This window comes from Dasypus novemcinctus, chromosome 18, assembly GCF_030445035.2.
Source record: "Dasypus novemcinctus isolate mDasNov1 chromosome 18, mDasNov1.1.hap2, whole genome shotgun sequence".
Classification (NCBI taxonomy): domain Eukaryota; kingdom Metazoa; phylum Chordata; class Mammalia; order Cingulata; family Dasypodidae; genus Dasypus; species Dasypus novemcinctus.
In genome coordinates this window covers 83,381,770-83,395,821 of record NC_080690.1, presented here as the reverse complement: position 1 = coordinate 83,395,821, position 14,052 = coordinate 83,381,770, and the positions used below count along the sequence as shown (strand labels likewise).

Here is a 14,052-nt window from a genome sequence, read left to right as displayed (position 1 = left end):
TAGCAAACACTGGGCTAATTACATCATAAACAAAGAATGAAATACCCAGAGATGGGCTCTAGAAGTTTCCCTGATGAAGTGCAATAGATTTGCAGGCACCACTGCCTGTACAGCTTCCTCCAGAAGGCTGCTAATGGCTACAGCACTTGTGTGTAGTAAGACTCTTCGCAGCTCATTCAAAGTCAGGAAGCAGGTGGCCATGTGTGACAGGGCATTGCCCTCTGGTTGACTTTTTAAAAATGAGAGCAGAATCTGTCTTTCCTTTCTGAAGCCTCCCAGGACACTTTCTCTTATAGAGCATTTCCAGGGATCAAGTTACATGGTCAACCCTGGCTTTGATAGCATAGGAAAGAAAAAGAACACTTGACTCTTGTAAAGTCAGAGATAACATATAATTCACTAAGAGTCTGTGATACAACTTTTCTTCCCTGTTCTCTCTATAGGCAGTGCTTCAATAAGGAACACTGGCCTGGAAGATGATAGAGCTCATTCTGATGGAAGTTTGAAGATATAGCAACTTTCTGCCTTGATGATTCTCCCTCTACTTTGCCGTCTAGTAACTAAGAGAGTTGTGCCATATGAAGGAGTAAGAGATATTAGTTAGGAGCTTCTTTGAACAGGAGGGAGCCAGCAGTTGAGCAGTAATAGCTAGAGAAGGAGGACAAACCAGGTGAGTGTTGCCTTATGGAAGTCAAAAGAACAGCGTGGTTCTAGAGTGAAGAGTTCATCGAACACCACTAATGAAACTGATAAGACAGTGAACATAAGTAGCCATTGGATTGGTAGTCATTACACATCACCGGTAAATAACATAATGGCTTTATGATGTAGCTGCAAAGGCAAAGGTCAGTTTGAAGTAGGTGGCACTTTTTTCCTTCCTTTTGTAGGAACCAGTTGGATGTTGGAGATCATCAGTCTGATACTCTTCAGGGGAGATTCCCAGCTGGGATCATTCACAATGGCTAGAAAATATATGTGTTGAAAATCAGAAAGTCTTTACAGGCTAAATTCCAAGTTTTTCATATGTTCTAATAATGTCCTTTTGAACCCTTTCCCCTACATTATTAGATCCAGTCCAGTATCATGTATTACATTTAATTGTCATTATCTCTTTAGCTGCCTTTGCTGTTTTTAAAATCACATTGTAGAAACATATTACAGCATTAACTTCCCCATCTCAACCACACCCAAGCATAACATTTATGGGATTTAATCACATTTACAGTATTGTGTTACCTTCATCACCATCAATTACCAGAACTTTCCATCACTCCAAACAGAAACCCTACACCCATTACTCATTAACTCCCCCAATGTTTAGAAAATAGATAAGATAGAAGACAGATGATAGATAGATAGATAGATAGATAGATAGATAGATAGATAGATAGATAGATAATAGATAGACCATATAACCAATGTGGCAAAATTTTAAAATTGGGGGACCTGAGGGTGGGGAATGTTGGAGTTCACATTATGGGTTTTGTATTGTTTTTGCAATTGTCTTGAAAGTTTGAAATTATTTCAAAATAAAACAGTTTAAAAGAAATCAGAAGAGCCCATACCTCTACACCACCCACCTCCCCATTCAACTCTTCTCTGAGTCAATCCTCAATTCCAAGTCCAAGGAGAGCCATTCTGTAATGGCCACAATAGCACTGACCATTCCCCTGAACTCCTGTGCTTTAGGCACAGATATAAAATGAATTTCATCAAAGTGATCATACTAGACAACCTTGTTCTAAACTACAGAATCATTTACTAGATGGTCTCCTTGGTGTGGCTTCAGAGAACACTGTCTTCTTTACTTAGTTAAATCCCTGCTGCATGCCATCCTGAAGTTCCTGACCTTGGATCATCTACGCAGGAAACAACAGAATTACAAATAAGCACCAACAAACAGAAGAAATTTAGGCTTGGTGCTCCTGTTTGAAACCCATTTGGGTTTCTCTAACATGATATCCTCTGTGGATAGCCTGTTCTCGATGAATAGCTCTACAGTCCTCAGATGCATAATTCCAAGAGCTCTAAAGAAAGAATGGAGCCTGGAGTATTCCTGAGGCTATTTAGCGTATTTTTATGTAATGGTTTATACTATAGCCTATCCTATCCTATCATATATTGTCATGCTATATTCATCTCTACTTGTTTATTGTCAGGTTCATTAATTTGACGTGATTGTCATGGTTATGGAGTCCATGTACAACATGCATACAAACAATACCTTTTTATGGTTTTATACAAACTTGGAAGAATTATTGGCACATAACAGAAAATTAAGAAAATACTGGCTAAATAAAATAATATGTGAAATAATAAAAAGGAAATAGCCAGAGGCCAGGCTCTGGAAAATAATTGATTGTGTCCAAGTTCTGGTTTGGATCGTGACTCTGTAGGTTTTATTTATCTGAAAATAGTGTAGTATCATTGTAGCCCGGGTACTGTGCTTAAATTGGCAGTATTCTTCCATTCCTGATTCATTTATTCATTTATGCATGCATTCACATATTTTTTTCTTCATTACATTTGAGAATTATGCACCTAATATGTGCTGGGCTTTCTATACAAGAACTGGGAAGAATATGATGATTACATTCAACTCAAGGCACTTTTTGAAGGAATGTGTGGATTAATTGGGTAAACAAATAAAAGACAGATGATTGAGTTCCATATTGATACTGTTGTTTACATACTGTGGCAGTTTGAGATTATTTATGAATTCCAAAAAGACAGATTATATTTGTAAAGTGGTCTGTTCCACTGGGCATGGTACCCTTTGATTGTAATAGATTCAGCTGTGATGTCTTTGATTAGATTGTTAAGATTAGGGCTTTCATTTGACCATGTTGTGGAGTGTCAGTATAGTTTGAGTCCTGCCCCTTTCGTGGGCTATATAAATGGGCACACAATCAAGGAGACACACAGAAGTAGATACAAATAAGAAAATACATAAGAATAGAGAGCACTCCATAGACACGGTAGAGCAGAGAACTTGATCATGGGGCCCAGAGTGAGATGTGCTATTCTCCTGATAGTTTGCAGATGGAGAGACCACAGTCCTGAGTAGTTAAGAAGGCCCAGAAAGAAACAAGCCCTCCAACCTACAGCTGAGATCAGCAGAAGCTGGCCCCATGGGCCTTAAGGGGAAGAGGAAGGCTGAACCCTCAACAGATGATGCCCACCATCTTGCTTCAACATGTGACAACAGACTTTAGTGAAGAAATACCACTTACTGTATTTTGAGTTGGATGCTTTAGGCCTTGTAAAAGTAAGCTTTTTACCCCAAATAAATGCCTTTACAAAAGCCAACAGAGTTCTGGTACTTTGCATTAGAACCCTTTGTGGCTGAGTAATACACATACTATACTACAGTATCCTTGATATTATAAGAATATAATGTATAATATAATATATGCTATAAACACATGAAGAGGATGAAGCAGGGAGAAAAATTCAGGGAAGGTTTGGGGCTTTCCCAGGAGGTCAGTGCAGGGTTTAGAGATGGGGTTAGGACACCAAAAACATGGTGACTTCATCAGCAACTGAAAGACGAGAGAAAAGGCCAAGCTAGTACCTGAGTGTGATAAGAGCTTGGGCTCTATGGGGGCAGGAACAACAGGGGAAGACAGGGGTAGGGAAGGTAACATCTGTCATATTGAAACCTATGAGATGCTAACTGATAATTAGAGGGCCAGAGACTGAGGGATAAAGGCTCATTGCAAAGGGAGAGGTGGGGATTTGGGTGAAATCACAAGGAAGTGGTGTTACAAAAAGAAGCTTAGGGAAAGGGCTAATTCCCTCCACTGAAATCAGGAGTTAGCTTTCAAAAACTGTCAAAACTTCTTTTTTTGTACTCTGATCAAAAGCTTCCAACAACCAGAGGGACCTGCAATGAAAACAAAGGCTGCTGCTCTTTGGTAAGAGAGCATGATGGCATTTGAATTACCTGCCCACTGTTCTCCAACAGCTCTGAAGTTGGCATCTCGCCTTCCTGGTGCAACTCAGTGATGCCAGAGGGAATAGTATGGGTTTGGACATGGGAGAAATGTTTTCATGTGCTCTGTCTTGCCTGGCAGCTCAGGGCTTTGCCTCTGTTAGTGCCTCTCACAGCTTCTGCAGGACAGAGGCAGCCTCCTAGGTGGCATGTTTCAAAAGAATTTGAAAGCACGTCTTCTCACCACCATCACTAGAGCAGGAGATAACTGCCAAGGAGCACAGGAGACAGACCCATCACCCAGGAAGAAAGTGTCTGGGGAAGGAGATGCTGGGAGGAATGAGGGCTTTGAAAAGGTCCTATAGACTGAAATAAATAAATAACCAAAAAATAAATTAAAATAATAAAAGGCTCCAACACATCTTGAGGGTTCTTAAGTGCCCCGGCCCACGGGATGGCAATGGAGACCCGAAACCTGCCGAGAAAGAATGGTGGGACAAGAGACACAAAGAATGACAGCAAGACAGGGTTCTGATCAAACTGCAACTTTATTAAAGGGAGCAAAGTATATATACCCTTGGGTGGGGGAGGAGCGGGGAGTGAGGTAGTAGAGGTTAAGGATTGGTTGTTGCTGTCGCCGGGGTGGGAGGCAGACCTTAGTTTCGCGCCTTGCGCCTGCACACTATCTTATCAGCCTGGGCAGTGGCGGGAAGACAGAGAACAAAGAACTGAGGGGGAAGAAGAATGAGGAAGTAACAGGGCAGATTTGAGTTCTGCCATGATTTGGGACCTGCCATGTTGTGGTGAACTAATTATAGCTTACTCAAATAGGAAAGTTGGCTCCGCTCCGGCGGCCGTGCTACTGGCTCTGCTAAATTCGGTGTGTGCTCATTTTTACTGCCCCCAACACTTAAGGCCATGTGCCTGGCCAGGCTGGCCAAAGGTTCAGAAAGACTGCGAAGACCCTTAGCATTCACTACTTGTTGAACTTTAGGCCCCACAAAGCAGGAGGTGAAGCTAAGTCAGAGCTGTAAGTGCCTGGCTAAGTGTGGAAGGGGAGTGTATTAGAGTTCTCTAGGGAAACAGAATCAACAAGACGTATCTGTCAGGAGTATGCAATTTTATGTCTTTCACATGACTGTGGGTATGCAAAAGTCCAGGTTCTGCAGGCAGGCTGCAGGCAGGGGCCCAAGGAAAGTCCAAAGAAGGTTCTTGATGAGTTCTGGGTGATGCTGGCTGTCCAAAGATGAGCTGGGAAATTCTCAATGCTGGAATCACTTCCCCTTTTAAGGGAGTCAAGTGATTGTGTTAAGCGTCACTCACTGCTGATGGCAATCTTCCTTACTGATGTAATTACAACCACCTATCTATGATTTACCACTGCAATAAAGTCAACTGTGACTAAAGTCCATAAATGCCCTTGTATTACAGTTAGCTCAGTGCTTGCTTGACCAAACAACTGAGCATAATTACCTGGCCGAGTTCACATAATAGTCTAACATCTCATATGCTGAGAGGAAAAGATCAGTTCACAAACATAATTCAATATTTCTTTTTGGAATTCATCAATAATATCAAACTGCTACAAATATCTTTTACAATTCTTGCCCTGGTCAGAAGTCACAAAGGGATTAAACCTCATTTTGGCCACTGCCACTTCAGCAATGGCCACAAAAGGGGAAAAGTTACAGTTTTAATTATTTAGAAAAATATGATGTTACACAAACAGTGAAAATCTCTTATCAGTTACATCGTTTTGCTCTGATGCTTCTCTTAAAGAACATGTAGTCACCCTATTGTAAACAAGAAGGGACTTCAAGGGAAGAGCAAGGCAAAATTTATTATATTTTGCCTGTGATGAATATAATTGTGGTAGAAAAAATAAAAGTAAAATGAAATGTAACTTCTACTATAAGTTATAGTTAATAATCTCTAGAAATAGATTCATGTAAGGAAATTAGTGCCTAGACACTAAAGCTCTTGCAGCAGTAATTTATTCTTAAGCACTAATCTCTAACAGTTATTTCTAAGTCCTACGATGCTATAAGCTTTGTGGGTAATTTATTAGCTCCCTAGATATTTTAAGTACTGGATCCACTTTTCAGTCCTAAAAGTGATGAAGAAGCAGCCCTGTGGCTACACAGAATGACTCACCTGGAGGAACTGGCACAAGGCAGTAAAACACTATTGTCATTATGGCCCGCTCCTCTGGAGGGTCCCCGTGTGTGGTGCTGTAAGTCAGTGCCCTCCAAGCAAGTGTCCTTGGCCTGTGGAGGAAGCTCCACTGTCACATCACTCACCTGAGGATGCCGGCCCCTCTCCCTCCAGCACCTGCTGAGCATCTGTGCTTGTGCCCTTAGGCTTCTCTTCCAGACTCACAGGCCTCTTCTAACTTCTTCCTTGACTGGCTGCCACTGTGGCAACAGCCATGCTCATTCAGGCTGTTAGAGGTGCAGATGCATGCCAGCACCCGGCATCTCTGGTCTTCCCTGAAGTGTCCTTCCCTTATCTTTCAGAAAAGAGCTGCCCTCTGGGCTGCAGCTCTAGTACCCATGAGCTCCTGTAATTGTTCATCTGGTTTGTTCTGTAGCTGTGGCTTCTATCACAGCACTGCTGTGTGTAATTTATGCTGGAGAAGGGCTCAGACCTGGGCTTTCTGCCCCTGGGTAGGTCTCAGGTACCAAGAACCATCATCCCCAACCTCAGGGCCACCCTGGAAGCCTCACAGCCCTGACTAGGGATACCCGATTAGCTGGAGGTAACCTGCTGGCAGAGGAGGGAGGCATCTGTGCTGTTGCCTGCACATCATGTTGCACCCGGGTCAACATCCCTGGAGAAGGTGAGACTGACAGGGAACTTTCCTGAAAAGCAAAACTGAGGGCAGAAGGTGCAGGAGGCCCCTGGGCTCTTGGCTATGGCACCTAGAAGAGTTTCAGAGCATGCCAGTTTAGTTAGGCCAGTGAAGGTTTATTGAGAAACTAGAGGAAAGTGCTCACCCAGACGCTGATGCAGGCTGCTCCAGGAAGAGGGGCACTTGGGGTCAGGAGCTGCCCTTAGTAAAGTCCTTCCCCACTCTTCCTCTGCCCTGCTGTGGGAAGGGTCCCCAATTGCCTGCTGTCCCCCTTGCTTGCCCCACATTTTAGCCCTTAGGGGACCAGGGGGGAGGCCTTTTGCTCCAGTTTCCAGGGCTTCCCCTTGGCCCCAGAAGAGTTTCACATGGGGCCTCATGGGCAGGGGCTCCATGGGGTCTTTCCATATGGGGTCTTGTGTGCAGGGGCTCTGTGGGGTCTTTTGGCTTGGTTCTTAGTAGCTGTCTCTCTGCAGGGGCTTTCAGATGGGGTCCCAGCTGTGACTGGTCTTTGCTCTTTTCTCTGTACTGACCTGCCTCAAAACTAGAAAGAAATATGTTGCTGGGTTTTGTCTAGGTCCCTGGGTAAACTGCAGGATAGGAATTTCAAAGCAAGCCTCGCTGATTAGGTGAGTGATTTATTCAGGTGGGGAGGGAAGAGAAATGGGAGGAAATAACAGATAATGGCCGTAGGTGGGAAGGAAGGGGCTGAAGAGTGATAAAGAGGCTGATTTACAGACTGCAGTTCCCCTTACAGATTATAAATGCCCAGGGCTGCTTGGGTATTGATCCAGGCTGGGATTAAGAAGCCAGAATAGGGCATGGGAACAGGGTGACAGCAGGAGAGCAGGAGGTCTTGGGGCTTGCTGTTTAACCCACTAATTACTCCACCCCTTTCCTAATGACATGGGAGAAGACTAAGCTGTTTGCAGTTTTGTTTGATTTCCCCACCTGCCAATCCCCCATGGGGCCCAATGATGAGGCCTCTGGAGAAGATCCAGGGCTTCTCCTGGTTTCAGAGGAAGGTTCAGTGTTTATGGTTGGTTTTCACAGGGGTCTTCCAGCAGCCATCATGGGGGTATCGATTCCACATGGACTTTTTGCCAGGTTCGAGTTCCATCTATTGACTCCCTATCTAGTCTGCTTCAAATAGACCAAAATGTTAATAGTGGAACATCCAGGAAATCTTGAAACAAGCCAAATGGCTTCACAGGTTGAACCAGGAAGCAACGGATGTGTGGAATCAAGGGTGGGGGTCCTGCCTAATGCCTCTTGGTATATTCCCTCATCTCACTCCTGAAGATGCTGGTCCTCATCCTTCTCCTCAACCTGTTTTCATCATCACCAGCTTCACTGCACAGCACCTCAAGGCCACCAGATTTTCTCCTGTCTCCTGTACCTTTACAGCAGGTGTTCTTAACCAGGGGTCCATGAGTTTGAACTGAAATTAAAAAAAACTCATCTTGTGGGGATGTGTTGGTGTGGGTGTGATATATTTATTACATAATACACAGTGCAGTGTGGACTTAGTAATGGGTCTGACTTTTTCACCTGACTGGCAAAGGGGTCCATGGAAAAAAAAGTTTAAGAACCCCTGCTCTAGAGAATCAGTCCACAAAAAGCCCCCAACTAGTGTTACTTGGACTTCAGGGACTCAAAGGACTCCCACAACCAAAAGGAGGGAATGTGAAGTTGGAATGATCAGTGGTTTTACTAATAATCTCGATTTGCTTGAGCTTCCATTTTATCCAGGAAATTATGAAGAAGAAACAAAGGTGAACTGAAGCAGGCTGACATACCAATGATCCTTTATGATGCTGATAAAAACCCCTACCAAGCCTAGGAGAAAGAACTATAACAAGGAGACCAATGAGAAGGGGGTATGGCTCAAGCAGTTGTGTTGCAGAATTTGAGAGAGGTTCAGTTATGTGTGTATAGAGAGGCCAGGACTCAGGAATGATTTTGAGAAGGAAAAATGGTTTATTGAGGGCCGGCCGGACTCGGGAGCTTTCTGTTTCAATCCCGAGCCCGGAACAAGATTTTTGAGTCCCTTTTATACAGAGAGGAAAAGCCAAATGGTCCTTTTGTTTCAGTTCTTAATAGGCTTGAATTAACATATATATCTTCCACATCTTAGGTAAGCTTTTAGCATGGACCTGAGGCATTCTAGATAAGCTTTTAGCATATTTTGTTTTCATCTCCCCTGAATACTTAAAGTTTATAGACCTTGCATTGTTAAACTGTTTCCTGGGACTGGAGTCCTTGCGATGGTCACCAAGGGCAGGACTGCAGCCTTTTATCATCCCACACCCACAAGTCACAGATAGTTTAGGTTATCTCTGAAGAGACAAAGAGCCTCCCACCCATAGCCCACATCAGTTGGGTACCTGCCTACCATATGAGAGATATATGGTTTGTTTCCAGTGCCTCCTAAAGAAGATGCACAAGACAGTGAGCTGGTGTAACAAGATGACACAATGAAGAGACACAAGGAGGAAAACACAATGAGAGACGCAATAAGCAGGGAGTGGTGGCTCAAGTGATTAAGTGCTTCCCTCCCACATGGAAGTTCCCAGATTTGGTTGCTGGTGACTATTTAAAGAAAGAAGATGAGCACATAAGAAGGAGACAGAGAGCAGAGAGTGAGCACATAGGGTGGGGGCAGCGGGTGGAGAGAAATAAAGAAAGAAAATAAATCTTTGAAAGAAAAGAGTTCAAGCTGACATCAGCAAAGTCTGCTGGTCTTCACCAAATGGCCACAATCTTACATAAACATCTGCCTTGCTAATAAATGATCAAGGACACCCTGCTCAAACAGTGCCTATGTCTCCAAAGGAGCCATACACCATGCCCCCTTTCTCCCACGCCATTACCTTTGTTTCAAGAAACTATATAAGCTGCTCCCCAGTTCACCCCCTTGAGCAGAAACTGGTCAGTGCTGCTTCTGAATGAATGCAACTTCACCTCAATAAACTTGTTCTGCAACACCTTTTTTGTTGTTTGCTTTATTTTCAACACAACTCATGCATCCTCTGAAACTACTTCATTAGCTAATTATTACTCAAGCTGTCATTAGAGAGTCATTTCCTGTCATGCTTGATATTCCCATGGCCTTGGCACAGTAAGGCAAACTCAGCAAGCTGCAGATTGGTCTGTGCCAATCTCCCTCCCTCAGCACCTGGAAAAGGCCAGCAGCTGCTTCCACAACTGCTGACACCTGAGCTGCTAAAAGGCTCTGCAGGAAGCATTCAGCAGGAAGCATTCAGGATGGGTGCTGATTACATGGGGGTTTCCTTTTCCTACACTCACTGTTGAAAACCTGGAGCTTTTGTAGGATGAATTTGTGGTGAAGGATGAAGATGTCATTACACTTTCTTACCCAAAGTCAGGTAAGGAAGCAGAATCCTAAACTGAAGAAGGCTGGGGGCCGATGTCACCAGTGCCTGCTCTCTGCTCCCCATTGGCTGTTGGTGATCAGACCAGCATCCTGTTGACTCCAAGGGCAGAGAGAGGTCCCCATAATCCAAAGGACCTGACATCATATGGGGCCTTGTGGAGAGAATCCTAAAGCCGATGCTTGTGATCACGAGGGGGTTTTTGGTGGGGGAGAGTGAGCGAAGTATTTCTACCCTGAGATTTCAAGAAGGAATGTGCAATTGTTAGATGAAAGAGTTAAAGGTGTGTGTAGTAAAGCCTAGAGTAAAAAGATGTATATTCAAGGAACTGTAAAGCTAGGGACCAATGTCCCAGGGAGGATGTGGAGGAGAGCAACAGGGTGAGGCTGGATGTGTTTACAGTGATAACCTGCAGCCCTAACCACCTAAGGGATAAGCAGTTTTCAAAAGGCCCCTGGTGCCATATTTACATTCTTCTAAAACACCCCAAACAAGGAACATTGAGCCTTGGAGTTCACCTGCCCAACATCTGTTTATCAGTGATAAGGTAAAACCAGCACCCCTAGGGCTGAGAGCTTCTTGCCAGCTGCTCCCCACAGGACTGTCTCCAGCACAGCAGCAGGCCCCTTCTTTTATGCTCTCCTCTAGGAGGGTGGGGGTTTCCCCTGGCTCGCATCCTCTCTGCAGTGGGGCTGGCCTCCAGGAGCTTCTGGCTGCAGGAGCTTGCCCCTTGCTTTTGTGTTACTTCCATCTAGCAGTCAATTGTTTTTCTTGGTCAACTCTGAAATCCTCAGGTTCAAATTCATTCCAGCTCTGGATATAGAATAAGATAAACTGGTTAGGGGTGAGTGTTGTGTGTCTGATGAGGAGGGAGCAAAGAAGAGGGGGCAGTGGGAGCAGGGGATGCCCAGCAAGGTGTTCAAATGGTGGAGAACTGACCAAATGCTGCTGAGGAAGGAAAATGAGGAGTGTCAATATATTTGGATTTATGGGCATGGGCATCATCAGTGGAAGAAATAAGTGCCTTTGAATGTGGTAGCATGGCCAAAAGTCAGGTTGCTGTAGATGCCACTTTTTTCTTTCTCTGCCTAGGAACAAACTGGTTGTTGGAGATCATCAGTCTGATTCATTCCAGAGGAGACCCCAGCTGGGTCCAGTCTGTGGTCACCTGGGATCGCTCACCATGGCTAGAAAATGTAGATGGGTATGAAGAAATAAGGAAGCATAGACCTGAAAAAGTCCCATGCTTCTACACCTCCCACCTGCCCATTCAGTTCTTCCCCAGGTCATTCTTCAGTTCCAAAGCCAAGGTGAGCAAACAAGGGCAACGACCATCTGACCTTCTAGGGCATCATGAATGTCCATGTTTTAGGGACCGAGTTAATATGTGGTTCATTAACGTGAGCATTTTGCACAACCTTGTTCCAAGATTTAGTATCTGACACTAAGTGATCTCTGTGGTGTGGCTCCAAAACTACTGCCTTCATTAGTAAGTTGACCACTGTCTTATGCCAACATTGAGTTACCCATTTGTAGGTTATAAATCAGAACCTATATTTCAGAGGAAATATGGCTTGCTGCTCACATCTGAAACCCAGCTGTGTTTCTCTAATCATGATATCATCTATGCATGGCATGGCTTTCCCAATCAAAACACACATGGGGAGCAGATGTAGCTCAGTGGTTGAACACCTACCTCACAAGTATGGGGTCCTGGGTTCAATCCCTGGTTCTCCCCCTGCCTCAAAAGAGCTCCACAAGCATCATTCATAATTCCAGGAGTTTTGAAGTATAACTCTAACACTAAGTGACCCTGGGGTAATACATGTGAATGCGTATTCTTCTTAGATTATTGTTGAAATCATGTGACACCAAAGATGTTGAGTAACTTGCATGAAACCCCCTCATTAAACCATCTTACATAATATGGTAGTAGAAATATTATCAAAAGATTCTAAAACCACAGTGTGCTATATTTTGTTAATATGCTGTATTTCTCTCTGGTTGTTTATTGTCAGGTTCATTTATTTCACTGCTTTTGCCAGGGTCATGGAGTTAACGTTTATTTTGTTACTATTTTTTCTTTACCATTTTACACTAATCTGGCATAATGTTTGGCATAAAATAGAGACTTGAGAACATATTGGATGAAGAAAAGAATGAAAGATAACAAAACAAAACAAAATGGCCTAAGTCCAATTTCTGGAAAACTATTGGGGTTTGGGTCAGAAAATTTTGCTTTGTATCTTGGCTTTCCAGCTTTTGTTTATTAGGAATAGTGTAATTAATGCCTTTGCAGGTCAAATTGGCAGTATTCAATCCTGAATTGATTTATTCTTTTGTGCATGCATTCTTGCACTTTTTTCTTCACGTATTTAGATATTATTTACCTAGTATGTATTAGGCTCCATAAAAGAAAAGTGAGCTAAGTGAGGTCAACTCAAGTCAGCTCCTAAAGAATTAAGTGGAAAAAGATGATGCGTAGACCTATAATTAGCTACTTCCTTCCATAGCAATAATACTGCTTAGTGATTGCCTGGCATGGTATCTAACCCTATAGCATGCTCAAGAAATAAGTCCTATTTTTAAAAAACATCATAAATATATTAAGAGGGTGAAGCAGGGAGAGAAATATAAGGAAGGTATTGGGCCTATCCAGGAGGTCAGGGGTTTGCAGGTGGAGTATGGATAGAGGCTTTGGTCCTTCAGTTAGGGTCTGAGCAAGGGAAAGCTGGGGTGTTGAACTGTGTGACTGGAGCTTGGGATCTGCTGAGGTGGGGACAACCTGGAGACAGAATGAGGTAGAGTGTAGCAACTGTGCCATCATTGTGGGAGCAGGAAGATTCTGTGATCGCGTATGGAAAGCCAGGACTCGGTAATAATTTCGGGAAGGAAAATGTATTAACGAATGGCCGGGCTCAGGAACTTTTCTGTTCAAAAACCCGAGCCCCGAATAGGATTTTTGAGTTCCTTTTATACAGAGGATATAGGAGTTGGGAGTCAAATGGTGTTTTGTTTGAGTAGTAGATAAGATTGAATTAATACATATTCCCCACATTCCCAGTAAGCTTGAATTAACATATTTACTTTGCATTCTCCCTGAATATCTAAAGTCTATAGAGCCTGTATCACTTAATTGGCTTTCCGGGACTGGATTGGTTGGCACGGTTAATGAAAGGTGGCCTGCAGTTCTTACTGTTTGACACACACAGCCCAGGTTATTCATGAAAAAACACTCAGGACCCCGCACATACTCCATATCACCATGGACACCTGAGATGGCAGATGCTAAAGACTGCTTTACTGTGCTGTTAATTTGCTGCAAACAGTTGTCTGCCTTTTATTTGAATTACAGAAGGAAAAATATTATCTTGTATATTTACTCACTTAGTTACTGTTTCTGAGGCTCTTTATTCCTTCCTATAGATGCATTACCATTTTCCCTCATCCTGAGAGACTTGGTTTAGCATTTTTTAAAATGTAAGTTTTATTTTCTTTTAAAAGATACGTAGATCACACAAAATGTTACCTTAAGGGAAACGGACTTTAGCCCAGTGGTTAGGGCATCCGTCTACCATATGGGAGGTCTGCGGTTCAAACCCCGGGCCTCCTTGACCCGTGTGGAGCTGGCCATGTTCAGTGCTGATGAGCGCAAGGAGTGCCTTGCCACGCAAGGGTGTCCCCCGCGTGGGGGAGCCCCACGCGCAAGGAGTGCGCCTGTGAGGAAAGCCGCCCAGCATGAAAAGAAAGTGCAGCCTGCCCAGGAATGGCACCGCCCACACTTCCTGTGCCGCTGACGACAACAGAAGCGGACAAAGAAACAAGACGCAGCAAAAAGACACAGAAAACAGACAACCAGGGGAGGGGGGGAAATT

General features: G+C 43.8%; 1 long non-coding RNA gene across 1 annotated transcript in view; it reads right to left on the bottom strand.

The window, feature by feature from the left end:
• Window positions 1-803: 803 nt before the first annotated feature.
• LOC131274420 (uncharacterized) overlaps window positions 804-14,052 on the bottom strand; it is a 70,826-nt gene continuing 57,577 nt past the window's right edge. The window contains exons 2-3 of the long non-coding RNA XR_011646412.1: window positions 6,089-6,201; window positions 804-962 (exon numbers count right to left, since the gene is read on the bottom strand). This is a non-coding gene — a long non-coding RNA (uncharacterized lncRNA). The remainder of the gene's footprint in view (window positions 963-6,088; window positions 6,202-14,052) is intronic.